This window comes from Strix uralensis, chromosome Z, assembly GCF_047716275.1.
Source record: "Strix uralensis isolate ZFMK-TIS-50842 chromosome Z, bStrUra1, whole genome shotgun sequence".
NCBI lineage: Eukaryota > Metazoa > Chordata > Aves > Strigiformes > Strigidae > Strix > Strix uralensis.
The window spans coordinates 68,697,575-68,718,173 of record NC_134012.1 but is presented as its reverse complement, the minus strand read 5'-3'; positions in this window follow the sequence as shown (position 1 = coordinate 68,718,173).

Here is a 20,599-nt window from a genome sequence, read left to right as displayed (position 1 = left end):
TATCCAGTAAGGTTTTAATGCCCAGAAAAGAAGACAGCTGCAGGAAATTGGTGCCACATTCAATCGCTGTAGCACAGTTAGAACACCCCAGCACAGAGGGGACACAGAGAGGAAATGGACTCAGAAACCTGATAACTGAGGTATAAGCAACTTGGGGAGGAACAATTTCTTTGTGTGGTTTTGTCCTACGAAACTGGGAGTAGAGCTGTAAGTATCACTATGAAGTCTTAATATTTTTAAAATGGTAGTAGAAAAGTAGAACCTTAACCATCGCTAAAATTACATCCTCTTTTCTCAAGCAGGCAAGTCCCACAATAAATCTGAACGTGACCAGCAGATGTATTGCAGTATTATCAAGTGTTTGTATTGCAGTGTTATCAAGTGTTCTGCATATTTTGTATGTCAAAAGATATCTTCACAGCCTCCAGCCATGGTTAAAAGCTGTTTTTCTGAGGGACCAGACATCTCTGCTTGTTGTCAGTTCCTCTTCGCAGATCATCATTCTTCAGGAAATTTGGTGGGAAATAAATGCTCTGTCCCACAATTTCAGTACATCAGAGCAATGACATGTTAGACAGTTCTGCCTCAGTTTCAGAGGATGGCAAATTTATCTGTTGCAGGGAAGTGAATTGATTAGGTCCCAAATCTGTGTTAAATGATACTGCTTATGAACAAGAATATTCCAGTCTATTTCAGGAACTTTTTTACAAACCCGTGAGATTCTATTGTAAGGTATCTCTGGGCTTTGACACACAGTGACCTTTGCTTGGTAAGGTGTTTCTAGAATTTTTCTAATTATCTTGAAACTGAAATTCTCAAAGCAGAGTCAACAGAAGTAAGTAAATGATTATGAAGCTGTAGTGATGTCAAAAGTAACCTGTTTCGTCTCTCTACAACATTTTGTTTCCCTTCCTTGTAATAACATTACTAGTTTCAGACTCTATCTCTAATAACTCTGAATCCTCCATTTGTCTAATCCAGTTATGAGGAAATAATATTGAAAATCTTGGCTTTGTTTAGATAAAAATAGCTTCTGCGAAAAATTCCAACATGAGGACTAATGAACTAAGAACTTAGCTGAGGTACCTCCCTGATAGCTTGTAGAGCGGGGGCTGTCCTAGATACAGCAGGAAGGTAAATTTTCTCACACTGAGCTCCATCCTGCCTGCAGCTAGTCAGAACACAGGTTTAGGTAATCCCATCCTCTTGTACTACAAAAATACCTAGGGCTGACAGACATCAAATCAACCTCAGTGGAAAGTCAGAAAGAGAAAATAAAGGCTTTGTGTCACACAAGCAGTATGACAATGAACAGTGTCCAAGGCTGAACTGAAGTGGTTCCTTTACAGCTGCCTTGAAGAAAGGTAGACATAGATATGCTAAGGAACTGACTGGGAAAGTCTAAAGTCAGCTTGCCAGTAATGTCAAAAAGTTGAGTTGAGCCAAGCATCTTCCAGTCAGTTATTTCACAGAATCCTGCCTATCTCTCACAGTATTTCCGTACTGCCATGGCTGTGTTTTCACACAGGTATAGCTGAATGAACTTTCAATGTATTAACTCATCTCAAACTGGCAGCCTAAAGGCAAGAACATAAAGTTACTAATGGATAACTTACCCTGCACCTTGGGATATCTGGTTGCATGGTTAATTTTTTTTGTGCAGAGAACGGATTTCCCAAGTCCTACTGAGAACCAGGCTTTTAAAGCGATAATTTCAACTTTTGTGATTTTATCACAGGTCTCTGCAGATTTCTGTATTCTCCCTCGGCCTCAGCTGCTGGTATAAAACAGGAAGATCTCCACTTCCATTTCAAAGCAGATATAGCCCTCAGAGTTGACGGGAAGAGTCATCACCACAAAAGCTCTGCTGACCCCCATGAGGATCCCAGGTCTCTGCCCTTCTTTCCAGTCTCTCCAATGCTGCCTATGTTTAAAATGACAAGGCCTGCATTAACATCTGCAGCTACATTTTTTTATATTATTGATTCCCACAAGTCTTCTCTCTGGGACTTCATAGGCTTGCCAAGCAATGCTGAAAGTTTGGCTTTAGTGGTTCAAGAGCTGTGACCTCAGGATATATGATTTAACACTGCTATTAATTTTTGAAAGGTCAAGCCATCTGTTTCTTCATTTCTTCACAATATATTATTCCTTCAGCCTTCCACCAATTTGCTAGGCTGGAAAGAAAGCACTGAAATCCAAAGAAAATGCAAATGTTACATCAACATGGAATTAATTTCATTAAGTTCTTAATTACATTAAATAATTAAAGTTCTCTTGCACTCCTCCTGTAGTTTTCGTTAGTAAATCTCAAAGAACTTTGTAAAGGAGGTCAGTTTCATTATCTTTTCTTTGAAGGAGGGAAAATGAAGGCTTAGGGAGGGGGAATTGCTCATCACAAGGCCAGTGGCAGGGGCTGGATTTGAGATGCAGCATTCTGATGTTGTAGTCTCTGTTAAAAGATACCATCTTCACAACAACAAAATCACCTCCACAACATATTGTTTCAAAATTGTACAATGTGCGCAAACACATATATATGTATATAGTACTCAGAACACTATGAAATTCAATCACTCCTTTTATTTCTTCTGCGTTTTTTATTAAAGCAAACTGGCTGGGTCTTCATAGTATTTAACTGGCATGTAGGAAAAACGGATTCAAATCCCATTTTGTCCATTGGTTTCTGGTCAATCCTGAAAAAAATGATTTTTCTATATTTTAAAAACATGATTTCTTCTGTTGCTAAATTGGGCCTGAGCTAATCTCCACTTCAGTGTAAAAAATTTAGAGATCTCCTGAAGAAAAAAAGCCAAATGAAAGCTAGGATATGCTCCTTAATGCTTGTTCCAGTTGAAAGTTTAACAATATCTATTTATAACTCTGAAGATGTCAAGGAAAGCAAAGCTGTAAAACATTAAATAAGATACTTTAAATGAGCAAAGAAATGTCTGGTACATCATGCTTGTACTTTTACTTTGTAAATTCTTTTCCAGTAGATGGTTCTCCATCCAGGATTACCACTGGAGCTGATAATCACTCCCAGTATGCTAAAGTTTTAAGATATTTCTTAGTAGAAGAAATATGTTTTATGCATCCACTCATGGAATGCTGAGACATTTTTTGGACACTTTGTTAAGAGGAGCAATACTCTTCTTCCTCTAAAATCACATTTCTGTAAGGGAATCTTAAGAAAAACAACCACTTTAGACACTATACATAAAAAGAGATTATATTGTACTGAATCAGATACTGTTCTGGGGACTGTACATGGGTTCCTATCTTTGCAAGGTATGTGCACATGTAAAGTATGATCAGGACTGTCTCACCTAGCTTTTAGAATAGATGTCTCAAGCAGGACTTGGTTCTCCTAAAATGAAGTCTGCTGCATTGTAGGTAATCACAGATAAGACATCTAGAGAATTCACAGTATGCATTGTCACGTACAGCAGTGCAAGATGATAAAAAACAAGGCAGAGCAGGACAGCAAAAGTTGGTATTTTCCCACAGATATTGACATGTGTTAATGCATATGTTGCTTTTATCTTTCAGAGATGTTTCTATATGCAAAATTCCCCTTCTTTACAGATAAGGAAATGAGAAGGGGTGAAGAGCATTCAGAAATGTTCTTTCAGTGCACATATGCAGCTACAGCATCATAATCTCATTCTGAAGTCCTGGGGGTCCAATAAAGCCTGAGGTATAATAGGAGAGTATTCCTGGCTTTTCAGTTCTCAGCAGTTCAGGGGAAATTCTAGCAGCTAAATGTGGCTTTCCCTGTGACATTTTTTATGTTGGTTGTACCCACTAGGAGCAGCATTCAATTACAGGGACTGCTTTCTCTTCTTAACCATTCTCACAAGGCTCCTATAGAGAGGGTGAAGCCTGCAGTTCCTTCCAGCAGCAGCAACTGCTGACAACAGATTAAGAGAAAACTGCTTTTTCAGAATTCATCCTTGCTTTTAAACAAAGACAGGGACGGTCACAGTGCCAAGGACAAAGGTATACCAGGACTTCCTGATAGAGCTATGAATAAATATTCCTGAGACATAAATGTAAATAAACATTGGACTGTCACAAGTCAGCTTCTGCCTTGCTGGAAAGCAAATGTGCCAATTTCTGCAAGGTGCTAGGGCAGCATGTGGCTCCTCTCTGAACCTCATGAAAACATCCACAGTCAGTTGAAAAATATGGAGCCTGCAACAGGTGTAATTGAAAACTCACCAGCAACAATGTTTTTAATTGCTCTTAGATCCTTCACCAAAATTTTGTAATTAATATGGCAGTCTGTTTTGCGACACGGAAGGAAAAAGGTTTTCTGCTGATTGTCTTGATCTCACTGAAATGGATTACACTGCCAGTAGATAAAGTGAAGGTTCTTTGTGCCAAGTATTTAAATCAAGCACCTGGCTTATGCTGCCTCCAGAGCAGGCAAGGCGTTGTGAAGTAAAACCTGAATTACATTTCCAGTTGCAGAGATGCAGTACAAAGGGTAACTGGAAGATACAGTTGCCTGAGTGAGAAAAAATTTTTGATACAGTGACATGTGATTACAGGATAGTAATTTTTGGAAAACTGTTGCAGTTCTGCAGCAAAGCCATGTTTCAGAGCTTTATCTTTCTTTGAAGAGTTTTTTATTGTTTGAAAGATAGGGACAGTGTAGATTTTCTTTAGAGAAACTCACAATCAGAGATTGACTAGTGGTTTTGATACAGAGGTAAGTCCAGGCATAGAAAAAAGTTTTTTGATCTAAGCACTGCTTCTATTAAAAGCAATTTTTCAATCAGAGTTTTGATTTTCATCTGAAGAAATCAAAAGTTACAAGAAAATTCTTTGTATTATTTTTGTTTTAAAGGGACAAAAAAAAAAATAGAGACTGAATGCTAAGTCCTGCCAATTTCCACTAACTTTTAATTTTCTTATTATTATTTAAACTGTTTGCCTGGTTTGATAAGGTTTTTTTACAGAGGGAGAAAATTACTGCCTCACTAACTCTACTTCTCATAGTTTTTGAGTACTGGTTCTTGCAATGTACTTGATTATAGTATTCAGATATGTCCTGTTGTTTTCCTAACTGAACATGTGATATATATCCAAATTATATCTTACACTGTCAATGAATCAGAAATTGTAAATATAGGCAGTATTTTATATTTTCCCTTTTTTTTTTTTTTTTTTTTTTTTTATGATGGCTAGTCCATTTTCCTAGAAAGTTAGATAGTCTTGCCTAGGAAACTAAGAATGTACTTTAAGAACATATCCTGGAACCCATACCTCAAGTATTGAGAATAAATGGAAAAAGTAAAAATATTTGTAACAATTCTATCAGTGCACACTGAATACTCCTGCTACACTGAGATCTCCACTGGCTTGCATGAACACATATTCTTTTCACCCTTTTGTGGAAATATGGTAACATTAGCCTTTTTTTTTAGAGACATAATTTAGCTCTGAATTACCTGTCTCCTGTTCATGGTACTTTTCTGCATGCCAAAACACTTAGGCTCTCCCATTGATTTTTTTTTCCTAATCATCATTACATTTGAACGAAACTGTAAAAACAATGCAAAAAAAAGAAGCTAATACATGGGTGATGCAAAGGAAGAAACTGTGGTCAGAGAGGGTCTATGCTTGACAAAATGCAAAAACACAGATGAAAATGGAGAATGTCTGAATTCTTACAGTAAAAGTACGGGAAATTGATTTTGTGTATCTATATGGATAGTAATCATATTGCCATAGTGATGTCCATCTTTTAGTTACTCAGGATCAGAAACAGGAGAAAACATTGACAGCATCATATGATGAAGATGAGATATAAATATTCTTACATGTTTTTAAAATTAATTTTTAGATGAAGCTCCTCCTGATCTTTTGTTTTCATATATATTGGACAAGGACAAACAAAACATTGACAATAAAAAAAGGAAAGACCTAAAACATGGCATAAATGACATTTTAATTCCTACCACTCTGTAATTGAAAAGCATATTGAAACTATTTTGGGATTTAAACAAAAAACAACTCTGAAAGTCAGTACACAAAATCCATCCACAGACCATGTTACCAGTGGCATTACAGCTGGATATATACATTGGCAAAATGAACTTTTCAGACTTTCTGGATATATGCACAAATAAAAGCTCTTGCATGGTGAGCAGGATTTGGTAATTAAACAAACATGTTCTTAAAAAAGCCCTAAAAGTCCAAACTTTAATTCCAGATATGTACTGTAATATAAGGGAAACATTAAACAAAGCAGCCTTGGGGTTCAGCTAATTGCTTGCCTTAATATTTCTATTACCCTAAGCTCTGTTTCATGTGTACTTGGGAAGATGTTTGGATTTTGTTTTGGCTGTGTCCTTCAATGCTCTCTCAGTCAGGGTTAAGGCTGAACCACATCCCTATTTTGATGACTGTGAAGCAGGACACACACAGCCCTAAAGGGTCAACCCACAATTAAAGACCCAATAAATGTAGTGTGGAGATAATGGAAGTATCAAGATTCCTATACTGTGATTTGAAAGAATGTGTTACTCACAGATTTTTGGAAAAAAAATCAGAAATCCCTAAGTACAAGTGCTTAGCACCAAGACTTTTGATAAAAAGAAAATCAAACATGATGTACCCTATTGTTTTATTCTCTGCTTGGGTAGTCTAAGCAGAAAACAGGCAGATTACTTCAAGGCTGTGTATGCCACAGGAGTGCCTAGCAGCCACAGAGACTGCCAGGTCCTATGTCACTGTGTGTTGAGCACATGGGATGTGGATGTGAGAGAGTCATGACAGATAAACAAGGGAGAAAGCAGGGGGCAAGAAACAAATGAAATTCTTCATTCTCAGGCAGATAGCTAGCTAGAAATCCATGCCTGCTGAGTCAAAGTTTTTTGGACACACTGCACCCCCACAACATCATAAAAACATCATGGCAAAGGAAATGGTCCTCAACCTGACTGGAGACAGAAGAATTGTAAAACTGGAATTAGGTGAAATTGCAAGAAAGTTGCTCACAAGATAAAGGGCTGTGTGTGTTGCAGGTATTACAATGAATAATTAAACTACCTTCAGACCTGAACTTCCTCCTGCTGAAGTCAAGGACAAGATTTCCATCAGCTGGCATGGAACAAAAGTAGACTCTGCAGGCCAAATTCAGCATACCTGTGAAGTACATGGTGATATAGCTTAAACACCAAATGTAGTTCACATGATCAAGGTGTCATTGTGCTTTCCTTGTGTGAGTCAGGGGACACCTACAGTCACTCAAAGGACAGTCCTAGCACAAAAAGCAGAGAAGTGTAATGGAAGTGATAATTATATCTGTCTAATTTTATTTATAGAAAAAATTTCCAAAAATGTTTGTTGTTCCCCACTCCACCCCATGACCTTATCTGATGGTACCAGAGAAGGTTAACATCTAATTATTACTTAACTTACTTGTTTTTTAGTACCTTTCATGTTTTTCTGTATAAGCATCATCATATCTAATTTTAATGAGCATTGGCTTTCCACCAATTTTCAAATCATAACAATTTAATATTGTATTCACTCTTTAAACACTGTAAAGACATGGAAATATGGAAATAAGAAGGCTAAAAACTCAGAGTCTAATTAAGAAATAAAATCCCATCTCGTTCTTAAGTAAAACACCCCTAATGCACATTTGAACATGAATATGATTAAGCAGAAATTGTGAGTCTCTGAAAGCAGACAATTTTCTTTCTTACTTTTATACAAGGGGATGAACATCCCTTTTGCAAGGGATGTTTTTTTCCCCTTACTTTAAGAGAACCAGAAAAATAAGATAAGTATTTTGGCAAGTAGCCATCCAGTTGTGGACTATACCATCTCACCTGAGCAGGCAGCATTTTCCTGTATGTCTTGCCTACCCTTCAAAAATCTGACAACAATGACTAAGGAACTTCCCCTGCAGACAGTGGAAACCAAAAGACCTATGCTTTCAGTGATGTTATTAAAGTTCTCTTTTCCTGAACAGATGGTGGGTGCTCTGCAGGAGAGACACTTGAAAAATCAAACAGCTTCTAAATACGTAAGAATTATGTTTTTACTTTAAAAATCAAGAAAAGATGATATGTCCTTAAAGAACAAGGAAAATAATTTACAAAGAACATCTGAAACTGCTTGCAAATATTCAGAAAGTAAACACAGAAGCTGAGTGTTCATAAAGACAAATAAATAAATCATCTATTCATTAAAAACCCAAAGGCTTTCTTTCCTTCTGTCTCCTTATCTCTTCTCACAATAGGAAGGACATATTCTAAAATTTTCAATTATAAAGGAAGAACAATTTAGATGATGATGATGATGATGGTGATTATTTTGACAGCTTTCAGACAGCTCTAAAACATTGATAATCCTGGGATGTGTGGACATTATAATGTTGCTACACTCCCACAGGTTATGTACTCCTACTCCAAAAGCTTTCAAGAGATAGACATCATTTTCTTTCAGGAAAAGAAAAAGACTCCATTAATGAAGCTTAATAATATAAGTTTGGGGCTTTGATTTTTTTGTTTGTTTGTTTTTAACATGGCAAAGTGAATTATAAACTCCTGAAAGATGACCTGTTAATGTTAAGTTCACTATGGAGAACTGACACATTAGAGGAACATAAATATGCTCAAGAAAAAAAAGTCAAGGTGACCATTTGTTTCCCTGCTTGGACTTCAGACATTTCCTCAACTAATTAATGAGGACAACCACCTTTCAGGCCAAGGTCAGTTAATGTCCCAGAAAACACTCTTCGAAGGCCAGTATTTTGGGTAGCTCTGAAGCCAACCTGCATTTGATACAGATGCACATTTTCAGATGCTTTGGCTCTGTTATACAAAGGATTTTTCTCTCTGGCTTTCAGTCAAGCTTGAAGCAGGCTATCTGGCACTGTCTGCCAGCTCTGAGCATCTACTGCAAACTGCAGCGTGCATCAGATGACCCCAAACCAGCAGCCTCCTTGGAAACCCTGGACTCTGGTATCACTGCTGTCTCCAGATAAGCCAGCTGAGCCGGTGCCTCTCAGCAGGCAGGATCAACAGCTGCCTGCACTCTGAGACAGCATTTTAAAGAAGTCGGGGAAGATTTAAAAAAAACATGTAATGTTTCCTGTGTGGCTGTTGATGAGGGAGAAAGGGATGCATCCACAGTTGCATGCATTTGTCCATGCTAGCCTGTAACTCAGGATGCCGTGGCTGTTGCATGCATTGTGTATTTCTACTGCTGACAGTCCACAAGCTTTGTTGCCACTGCATCCAAGTATTTCTGGAGATTATCAGACCATCTCACTCCATTAAAAATTTTATATTTTTATAAAAACCAGTATTTTAAATGAGTGTACTGTAAATGTCATATACTTCATAACCGACTTATTTTTGTAAAACATATGACAAGGGGGTCCAGAGCTTGATGCTCCATTTCCATGCATGCCAATATACTGGTGTGGTGATCCTGGACAGCTGTCCTCATTGTGCTGCCTCTGTTCCACATCACATCACCACTTCTTTTCCTGTCTTCAAACCATGAGTGTTTTGGTGTGAATTGCTGCCTGACATGAAAGTGTCTGGTTGCTCTTACAGTGCTCTTACTTAAATAATAAAATGAAAAATAGGACAGCAGCCACTGAAACAATGACAGGTCCATGTTAACTAGCAACAAATCTGTTCACTTTCAGGCAGTGACTAGTCACAAACTATTCTTCTCTTCGAAGACCTCAACTCCTGGATCCCGTCTTGCAGTTTCCAGTATATAGGTTACACATGTGAAGATGACACATGACAATTATTTGAGAATAGGACTGTTTTGATTTTTTCTGAAAAATAATTGTTTCTCTCAATGCTTGGTTCTTAAATTAAATGATGTCTGCAAATTTTTTCTAAGTAATTCAGGCCTGAAAATTTAAGGGGATACCATAAGGTTTTGTTAAAACTAATATGTGCTGCTATAGGCACTATGCTGGTCACAAAAGATTCAATGGAAGTACAAGTGCTGCTCTCTTTGGATTCAGAAAGGATGTAAACATTAAAAAAATGTATTAAGTTTATATAATGAAGACATTTATTGAATTTGGGAACAGGAAAATCCATTTCTCTGCAGGGACCAGGTCTACAGTGAATAAAAGCAGTGAAAACATCTCTTTTGCTTGCTAGCCCACTCTGTAGTCTATGCTATCACCTAGCCAGCGCTTCAGAAGATGCATTAGCTGCAGCAGTCAGAGGCAGGCTTCTTTCTATAACAGCTGTACCTTCACTGATAGATGACATCACCAGAGAGGGTGACATCTCAGACCATCAGGGAGAAAAGGCACAACAGTATTCAATAATTGAGTTTTATAGGGAATGGGGGGCATAAAGGACCTCTTAGAACTTCCTGTACATGATTAGTCCTGAAATCTTCTTTGATACAAAACATTGCAGTAAGTTAAAACAGGAGCTTTGACTCAGCAAGACTGCAGGATCAGACCTTCATGCATGAGTCACTGCATGAGCCCCAATAAAATCTGACGAGTACTGCAAAGTGATGTTGCAGATGCTCAGTAGAAGGGAAGAGTGCATGACCACTGATGGCAGGAAGTGAAGAAAGTGTAACAGCTAATGAAACTGGAGAGAGGATTTCTGTTGGCAGAATTGCCTAATGGCAAGGAGAACAGTGAGAATACTTGGGCAGATACAGAGAGTGTTCTGGGATCTGCAGTGACCACAGGAGGTGAAGAGCGTGGTTTTACTGACTCATCCAAACCACAGCATCTTCAGCAGCACTGTATGCCCTGCATGCCAGGATGCTGATTCAGTCCTGACTCAGAGGGAAGAGAGCCACCTCCCTGAGTCACCATCACCAAATATTTTCCTTCGAGGTTCCCAAACAGGATGTGCCACGTGCTTGCCTATTCCTCTCCTGGGAAATCTGATATCATATCAAAACTTGAATGGCATGGTATTTAGTGGGAGGGCTTTTTCCTCAAGTAACCTTACTCAGTAAAGTATTTTTTCTGAACATATAGCTGGATTAAAACACCATATAAAATCTTTCTGTTATGCAGGGGAAATGCCTGTGCAATTTTACTATAGGAGCAGTTTAATCTCAGCTAAAACTGTAGAATGAGAAACTACTTTTCCACAGAAAAAAATAATAATCTGCACTGAGCTCCATAAGAAAGACAGTGAGAATATGATTCTTTTGATATTGCCATCCATCTTGAGTAATTTTTTTGGGATCTTATTTATAAGCACTGAAATACTTGAAAAAATTCTGCTAGAGATACCTAGAATTTTTCTGTCTGTGCTTACAAGCAATTGTAATTCATCGCACCTAAGAGACAATTCTCACCTCTCCAGTATAACACTCCTGTAGGTTGTCCATAAATTTAATCTGGCAATTAGCAAAGGAATTTATATACAGGCAGTTTGAGTTGTGTGTTACATACAGAGAGACCTATATAAATATACATGCATTCATGATCCAAAATTGCCTATATATATATATTCTTGTGAATAAAGCATATATTTCTTTGTAAATAAAAAACGAATATAGAAACAAATTTACTGTCACTGAAGAAATGGTTAACCTACAACAAATAATATTTGCATTAAAGGAGGCTAAATATATAGATGTAAAATATGAATATAAAGTTGAGAGAGAGAGTTTGTAAAAACATATATATTAGTATGAAGTTCAAATGAAAAGAAAATAACTAAATAATATGACCGGAGTATAACTGAAAGTATCTAAGCTCATTCATTTAGTTGTGCCAAAGCAACAGTTAATAGTATGTGGAATTATAATTGGAAAGGGCTAATCCATGGAAGGTAATAATAATTTATAAATCACTTGAATTAGACTTATTAGCTTTGCATTAAATAACTTCACTGTACAGGTAGCATGCTCAGGAGAAAACCACTTTCTAATTTAAAGACTGAAAAAATGTGGAAGGTATTAATTGGTAAGAATGAAAAAAGGGTAAAACAATCAAGCCCCATGAAAGCGTGAAAGACAAAAGCGAGGATTCAGCCCTCCAGTAGGTCCCCAGAACATTAGACAAAGTCAACAGATATGAGGAAACCCCCGAAACTACACAAAGCTTACTGTGTTTTCACGCTGGCAAACAATGGCAAGCTCTTGGCCCAAGGCTGTTTTGAATCATCCCCTGACATTTTAATTTTTTTTCCTAAATAATCTGGCTGAAGAACATTTGAATCAGTGCAAATAAAACCTGAGGAGTAGAAGCTGTAACTTGTGGTGCTGCTCACATGGTAGAGTAAAAAATGTCCAAAAAATTGGCATCTCCCATTTTCTCCATGTAGGAGAGAACAATTCTGAACTACTGGATAAGTGTTTGACTACATACTACCTGGGAGCATGAGGCTTTGTGGGGTGTCACCAACCCTGTTATAGCTACAGGGCAGTGACGAAGACTGCTTCCTCCTCCATGGCTTCACTGTCCCGTGGCAAATGCCTGGGAGACTGACAGCTCCACCTATACACAGGGTTGAGCCTGTGGACTAAAGAACCTGCAGACCATCTGCAGCACAGCCTTGCCTGGTTCAGCAGCCCTTATAGGCCAAAGCCACTTTTCTGGACCATTTCCAAGTGAAACTAGGTGCCATAGGAAGTGGCAGCAGTGACTCAGCAGCAGTGGGAGGCTTGCTTCCCTCTGAATCAGTGCTGGAGCTGTCAGGCATCTCACAGCGGGACCTACCACAGGAGAAGATGTTAAACCATTTACCAATGGTCTTTTTCAGCCTGGAACAATGTGTGGTTTTCAGCCTGAAGCTCTGGCTCAGCTCCAGGAAGAGTCACTTTTACACCTAGTGCCTGCTTAAAGTGTTGATGCATTTTCTGTCTCATTTCTCTGTCCTGAAGCCTGCATTACCCTGGGATTCTAGCCACAGATGTAAATGCAAGGGTGTAGTCATGATTTATGCCAGTAACACATACCTTGCTGTAAACGGCGCTAACACAACTACACTCAAGAGAAATAAAAAGATGCTCCAAAATACAAGTAGTGTTCTTTATTGTTCGACAGCTATTATCAGAGGAAAGGAGATAGGTTTGGGTTTTCTTTTCTATATCTTGCTGAATGAGGAAGAGAGTCTTGAAGTTAGTGCACCTCTAACACCTAGTGGATGGAGAGAAATGAAGGACTCCCACAGTTGCAACACTGGCCCTGAGCTTAGATTTGGAGCCGATCCCAGATCTACCACAGAAAATGCAAGGGCATTTAACAGGTTACCTAATCATCAAGTGCTTCAGAGCCCTAAAGCAGTGACACAGAAGATGTAAGGGAGTGGAAAAGCTTTAAGAGGTTTCTTAAAAGAAATATCAGGTTCTATAAAGAAAGTAGTAGGCAGTGGATATTTGTATTAATTCTTCACTATTGCAACATGATGGTTTCCTTGGATTAAGTTAAATTGACATATGATTAACATTCACCTGTGTATTTTATTTAAGGCAGTGCATATGCAAGAGGCAAGAGCTGTGCTCTGCCTAAGTTTTACCATCCAAATAAGAGGTTAAAGCCTTTAAAGAGTATAAGCCATGTGTGATTCACAGTCTTTGCACGAATAAGTTCTGCTTTCTTAATAATTCATCATATGAAAATGCTGTGGGCCAAAGTCAGATTAACACCAAACACTTTGGAACTGTAGTGACTTGGATCAGTACATTTTCTTCTGCTCAGGTTGATAGGCAAGGAAAAGCTAAACCGGAAAAGCTAAAACAGCATGGGGTCTAAGCAGCCAAGAAACAGTTTGAAGATAGACTACCATCTGAAGTTGAGTATAGCATCATACTGTCTAGAAGAAATAGTGGGACAAAATCGGGGTGAATTTTTACTTGTGCATCGCCTTCACTTGTACAAATATGGCATGCATTCAAACTCAGTAGGTATTTTTTATCATTAGATTCAAATGTTGTTTTCAACTTGCCTTAAAAAAGATGTTTTTTCTATATGAGAAAAGCATAATAATGATGATGATGATAATAATAATAATAACAATAATAATTTCCTAAGCAATCTATCTGTGAAATAACAATTCAGTTCCTATTCTATAAAAGCACAAAACTACTTAATTAATTCTGAGATGTCAGAAGTATACTTGCTTCAGACTGGAGTCTGCTACACCTTGAACTGTTGCATGTTATTTTGGTCATATTCTGTAGTCTTAAAGTATGGCTAGAAAGCCTCACAGCAAACAATTCACCAAACTATAGAGATTCTGTGGATAAGTACTCCACCATTTTTATCATCTCATAATCCATGTCATATCAGTCTTAAAAGAAAAGGGAAAAAAAAAGAAGTCAGTACTGTAAACTACCACAGGAAAAAAAAAAAAAAAAAGGCAAAAAGAGAGGGAACAGACAAGACACCATTCAGATCCCAAATATTCTTTATAATACCATTTCAAGCAATTTGACCCTCTAGTGATCCTTGAAAGTAGTCTCTTCTACTAGTGAAAAACTTCCCTCCACCTAACAGACCTTGCCAGGACAGCTGGCATGATTGCCACTTGCATGCATGTGTCTCTTTACCTGTGTGACAGCTAATACATGATCTTCCTAACCTGAGGGAACTGACATCTGATCCATTTAGAGTTCAAGCCTGTGAGCAGGGCATAGGAAGCATACAGGTCCCAAGGACCTATTGCTGCTGGGAACAGAAATCGATCTGCCAGTATCCTCCAGTGCCTCTGTGGGAAGCAGAGGAAAATGAAAAGAAAAATGATGGGGGCAGGGTGGAGCTAAATTTTGCTTAAAGGGGAGAGAAAGTCCCTCCCGGAATGCACATCTACAAATATTCCATAAATAGTGACCCAGTTTCCTTTCATGCTGCCTTAGAAACTCAAGCCTTCATGCCACCAGCTTAATTCCTCCTTCCAAGAATTCTTCTTTTCAAGCTCCATCTTCAACCACTTGGATTCCTTGCCCTGTTTTGAAAACCTTTCCAGATCTTCACTATTTGGGCGGTTAGAAAATTTCTCTTAAATTCCAGTCTAAACTTATACATGACCAATTTACAACTATTTGATGTGGTGCCAGTATTAGTTTAAGATAATTTTTACCCTCTCTTGATGTGTAGCCAACTTGAACATACGTATAAAAAGCTACTATATCACTCTTGTTTAGCTGACTAAACCAAGCCATGCTTTCTAATTTGTTTTCTAACAGTTCTATCACCATCTGAGTAACCTTGCCTGACATTTACTGCAGTTCAAGTTCAAAATCTTTCTCAGAGGACACAGGAACAAAACCTTCAAGATCCAGGACCTGTGCCCTATATAAAGATATTTATGTTCTAGAGTGCTAAGATACATGGAGTGTTAGTATTTCACTCCATGTAGCTTAGCTGGAGTCACATTAGTTTTGTCTTCAGTGGGATGATTTAAGCAGTTCAATGCAATAAAGTTATTGACACATAGTACAGATCTTTTTCCTTTTCACATCAAATGACAAGATTCCATTTTATAGCAGGGAGCCCAATTACTGATAATTAATTGCATGGCTTTGCACTTTTATACCCTACTCAAATTAATCTCTTTTCCACCACTCCAGGTAAAGATTTTACCTAATCATCCTTTATCATGATCTAGTCTTGAATTGGGAATGCCTACCAACTCCTTATTTTCACAACTGATATAAAGAAAAATGTTTGTAAGTGAACAGTCACTTCCATTATGTTTGATATGAACAACTCCACCTTATCTCTCAAAGTGAAAGATTCTTTGTCTTCGTGAGCAAAACCACCAGCATTGCTGCCAGTTTAGATCTGTCCCATAAGAGTCACAGAAAAATATAAAAAAACCCCTACCACTTGCAAGGTATTTGAGTGTCCTAACACTAGAGGAGAAAAGACAAGGGAAGGAAGAGGTAAAGGGTAGACATTTCTGAAAAGTAGCCTGTGATTTAAATTCTGAGGAAACTTAGATGCCTCTGTGTAATCTTCAGTTCAGTTCATCACAAGCTGTCTTTTATGTTCAGGTTGGTGGTAAAGTTCAAAGTTTCACCATTGATGGTTGTTACTGTCAAGCGTAGGTCTTCTCTTGCATGGATCACATTCCTGTCACAGGTAGCAGTCATGTCTGCAAGCTGCAGAGCTTTTTCACCAAGGTTTGAATATGGGCTTCAGAAATGTAAATTCTGTGAAATATGAAATGTTCTTCATTAGCAAAAAGGAATGACCTTTGAAATGTTAACAATTTATTTGAGATGGACTTCTCAGATGCTGACATTATCTTCATCTCCATTCTCCTCAATTCAACCACATGCTAGTTCTCCTTTAACATCCAACCCTGCTTCAGGCTGACATTGAAGCTCAGTCTTTTTTAAAATTTATTTTAACCAATTGTCAATACTCAATCCTATTCCATGAATTTTTTTGTCAGAAATTTCACAGGTACTCAAAGAATATTGAACAGAGGCCGGGCTGTACTGGATTGAGAAAGGCATGTCTGCACCTAAGGAATACCTGTACTTTCTGGAAGAACAATTGTGCCAATGAATCATAACTTCTTCTTTTAAAAATGAAAATCAGTTCTATTTCTTCTTAAAAAGATCTGGGTGATTAGAAATAACACCAAAAATTTCAGCATACTATAACAGCATTTCAGAATCAAAAATTGTCAGGTAGCTTTTCCTTTTCTCCTGCACATTTTTGTTTATCTAGGCTTCTTTAGCTTTTGGAGGGGAAGAGTTACTGAAGAGGGAAAGATCTTTTAATCAAGAATTTGCCTGGAAAAGTACTGTAGGTAAGCTCTAGAATATGTTCTTCACTCCCTAGAGATGTGAGATACCTGTATGCTGAAGATGCATGGGGAGAGGCACACAAATCCATTTTGAGCTCCCTTCTCTCAGTACCCTACCAACTGATGGCACAAGATCAGTACCCAGTGAAGGAGGCATTTTTCCACACCACTTGGTGCAGACAGCAGTGCCTAACCTAATATATTTGACAGCTAACTCAATTATTTGTATGGAGGACCCAGATCTGACTGTGTTTGCATGCCACAAGATGGCCAGCCCTTCTTTTTACTTGACCTAGAAGTACACCGAGCAGCTCTATCAGATGAAAACTAAGCACACATATGATCGTTAAGTAAAAACTGAATACAGTGATTTAGGGCCAAATTGCGCGAGTTAGCTTTTAAGTAAAGTTGGTTCTGCAGTAGTCAGTGACACTGCTGACAACTTGACACATGAGCAAAGCAACTTTTACAATAACAAATCCTTGTCTCTGAGATGAGAAGGGCAAACAGGACAGTTGTCTCCTCCTGTGATTTTTCATCTTTCCTTGAGGCCTCTTATTTTATTGGTTTTTACTTGTCATTCTTGATAATAGTAGTCATAATAATAGTCAATCCAACATATGAAGCAGGAGTTTATTTCAGTTTGTGTCTTTCCAGTTTAAGTTATTACACAAAATACATTTTTGGCCTTTATATTATTTATAAATTGCCTCCAAGGGTCGGTATGTTCTTTAGGCCAGGGTTTGCTCAAGGGAACTATTAGAATGAAGAACTATGACCCTGTTAGGCAAAGATAAAAAGCAAATTCTGCAGAGACTTTCCCCTTCAGGCATCATTTCAACTCTCTTCTGAGAGTTTAGCGGAGATATGCTTGCTGGTAGCTGTAGGTGTCTGAATAATATTGCTCTCAATTGGGAACTCCAAAATAGTTGACAAATGCTGTTCAGCACGTACACTGAAACATAGAACAAGGGGAATTTATTAAATTCAATTCTGTCTTTTCCATCTGGGAAACAAGTTGACTACACCTAGTGAATGAAACAAGAGCCTGCAGCGAAATTAGGTAGAAATAGAGTTAAGAGTAATAACGTGTTCTTAAGAACAGTCTGAAAAGCTGAATACAGATGAACAGAAGCCACAACAGGGAGACAGAGCTGAAATCAAACAGTTGTATTTCTACTAAAATTAAGACATTGTGAAATAAACCTGGTGGCCATTTCCTTGAAGATGCCCTGCTTTTGGGGAACATGTTTGACCAGCAGTATTCAGTCTATCTGAGATGAAGACTGGTAAATGCTAGTCTCACTGAGGGAGTGTAAGCACATCCAACAGCAAACCCCAACAGAAGAGGGTCTGCTGTCCTCAGTGGGACAAACCTACAAACTGTTAAGTTATGCATTTTCCAGTAAGTCAGCCACAAGAAGCTGGGGGCACCACAGACTTTTGGCAGAGGCTGAAGCTTACAACTGCTCTCTGTGAATAACCCTCACTAAGAATCGACATTATTCCTCCTTTACTTTTTGTCAGTTTCTGCTCAGCTACAGAAAAGTGTCTTTCTTAATCGTCACCTCAACTCTGTGAGGCTGCCACTACCTTCCACCATTTCCATCAATCTCCACATGATTTGACAGGTATTTTAATCAGTAATTTATATATTAAGTCATCCTGTAAGTTATGGCATGGAATGGTAATTGTGAATAAGAGGTGCAATAGTCATTACAGCCTCAACTAACTACAGACTAGATTCTCCAAATGTACATGAATTTTCAGTGAGCTTTTAATGTTACTTGAATCTGGAGGGAAAAATCTGTTGACCAGAAGAAACTAAAAAAGTAAAAGTTTTTTCATGAGAAGCTCACTTTCTCTCAATAATATGTACTGGAAAATAGTTTCAGAACAGCTGAACTTCACTGATTATACAACTCAAAATCAAGACAAGTAAACTTTCTTTTTGTCATACAGAAGAAAAGTTGATGGCATACAAAATGTAGCTTTCATATGCTGATGTTGTTAAGTCTGTAGTACCTGCTGCTATATACCACCTTTCATTGTGCTGTTATTCTTTTAACAGGGAGAGCACAAAACACAAAGGGAGCAAGTAATTTACTTGGAGTCATGGATAAAATCAGAACTGAAGCAAGGCTACTCTTTTTCACTCTCTGTTCCCAATACCCATAGCTATCCAGTTCACAACACCTTCAAAACATTGTCAAACCTAGGAATGTAAATGAAACTTTCACATGGCTATGAACGAATAACCAACACCCACAAGGACTGAGACAACTGGATTGAAATCCAAACTTGCATAATTTGCCTGAAGCTAATGACCACCCATTCCTACCAGTTGTGTCCCTTTCTGCTCCTGCCTGCTTTCATCATCTGTTTTGACAACTGGAAAGGACAATAATTTTCCTGGAGACAACAGGCCAAAGTACTGGGCCAAAGACAGGCTCCTCTATGCAGAGAGTTTGAGCCATTTCTGCAGCCTGGTGCCAGTTGCCTGCTTCTGATTTCAGGGTGAGCCTCTCCCACCTCTGTACTGAGCAGCAGGGTGAGGAAGTTTCTGTCTCTACAGAACTGGTTCATTTCTCCCTCAAACTATGGCATTATCTGAACATCAGAGTAAAGGGTTTGGTCCCAGCTTCAGAATTAGGTGAGAGACTACAGAAAAAGCATCAGTGCTGTGCAGCTAGTGGAAGCCTCTACCTACAGGGAGTGTTGGTCCATTCAGTTTGGTATTGAATCTTAAACTTTAATGACATGACAGATTTAGCCATGGTGGAGCACTCTCTATGCAAGTTTGTAAACAGAAGAGCATAAGAGTCTTTTTAGAGAGGTATTTCATGTGTTTTTATATGGCCAGAAACTCTGAATTTAGCCTTTTTCCCCCTTCATGTGCAGTACTAATAATGAATGGATATTAATGCTATAGCTTCATTACAGATCTCCACAAATAGTTTCTGTGGAAACAGCAGCCTATGAATGCTCTGTTACCTTGTGAACAGAGAGAATCTGGTATTCTTTCACTTTCACGTATGACTTATTATCTTTCCTTGTCTTTTATATAGTGCTCTATTATAAAGACTGTAGTACTCAAGATCACTGTGTACTGTCAGGAGAGATTCTATTTATACTGTCTGTCAGTATCTAAATCTGAGTTTTGTTTTTACTGTTGCACAATGCTTCAACTAGTGTACCTGACACAGCTGCATCTTAAAGAATTTGTTGCAATCCCTTTTCAGCTCCATTTTAATAGCAATAGGACACTCCTTTGGGAGAGCTGAGTTGCTTATACATAGTTGGCTAGCTGCCTAAGGCCAGTCTTAAGATTTTTGTTTCAAAATATTTTGCTTTGCTTTCTTTTCTGGTCATGGTGGTTTTGAGTGATTGGATTTATGTCCTTGCTTTCTCAAATCTTTCTGTCCTTTAGTTTTAGAGTAGCCTGATGAAACTTCTTGAATTCTCCCTCTTCCCTTCTACCAGCTTTTTGTCAAAGCTAGATAAATAGGTCAACTGATCATTTTTCATTTGGGAATTGAGGAAGACAACTCTAAACATCCAGCAAGTCCTTATGTTACACAGTACTAGCTCACATGAACAGTCCAGCTGCTCAGGTACCTCATCTCACATAGTGATTGGTATGATGATCCTCCAGGACAAGCAAAGAAGTGTGCAGAGATTAATGACAGGTAGTCAGATCACAAAGAAAACATCCTATTCATCTCCACTAGACAGTGATAACCTGTGTAACCTTCCTGAAAGTTAGAATTTTTTGTTCACTGGTCTATTTTAAAGTACATACAACATGAATTCTGATATTTTTGTTAAGATTTTTTCTCTTAAGAAGAGATATG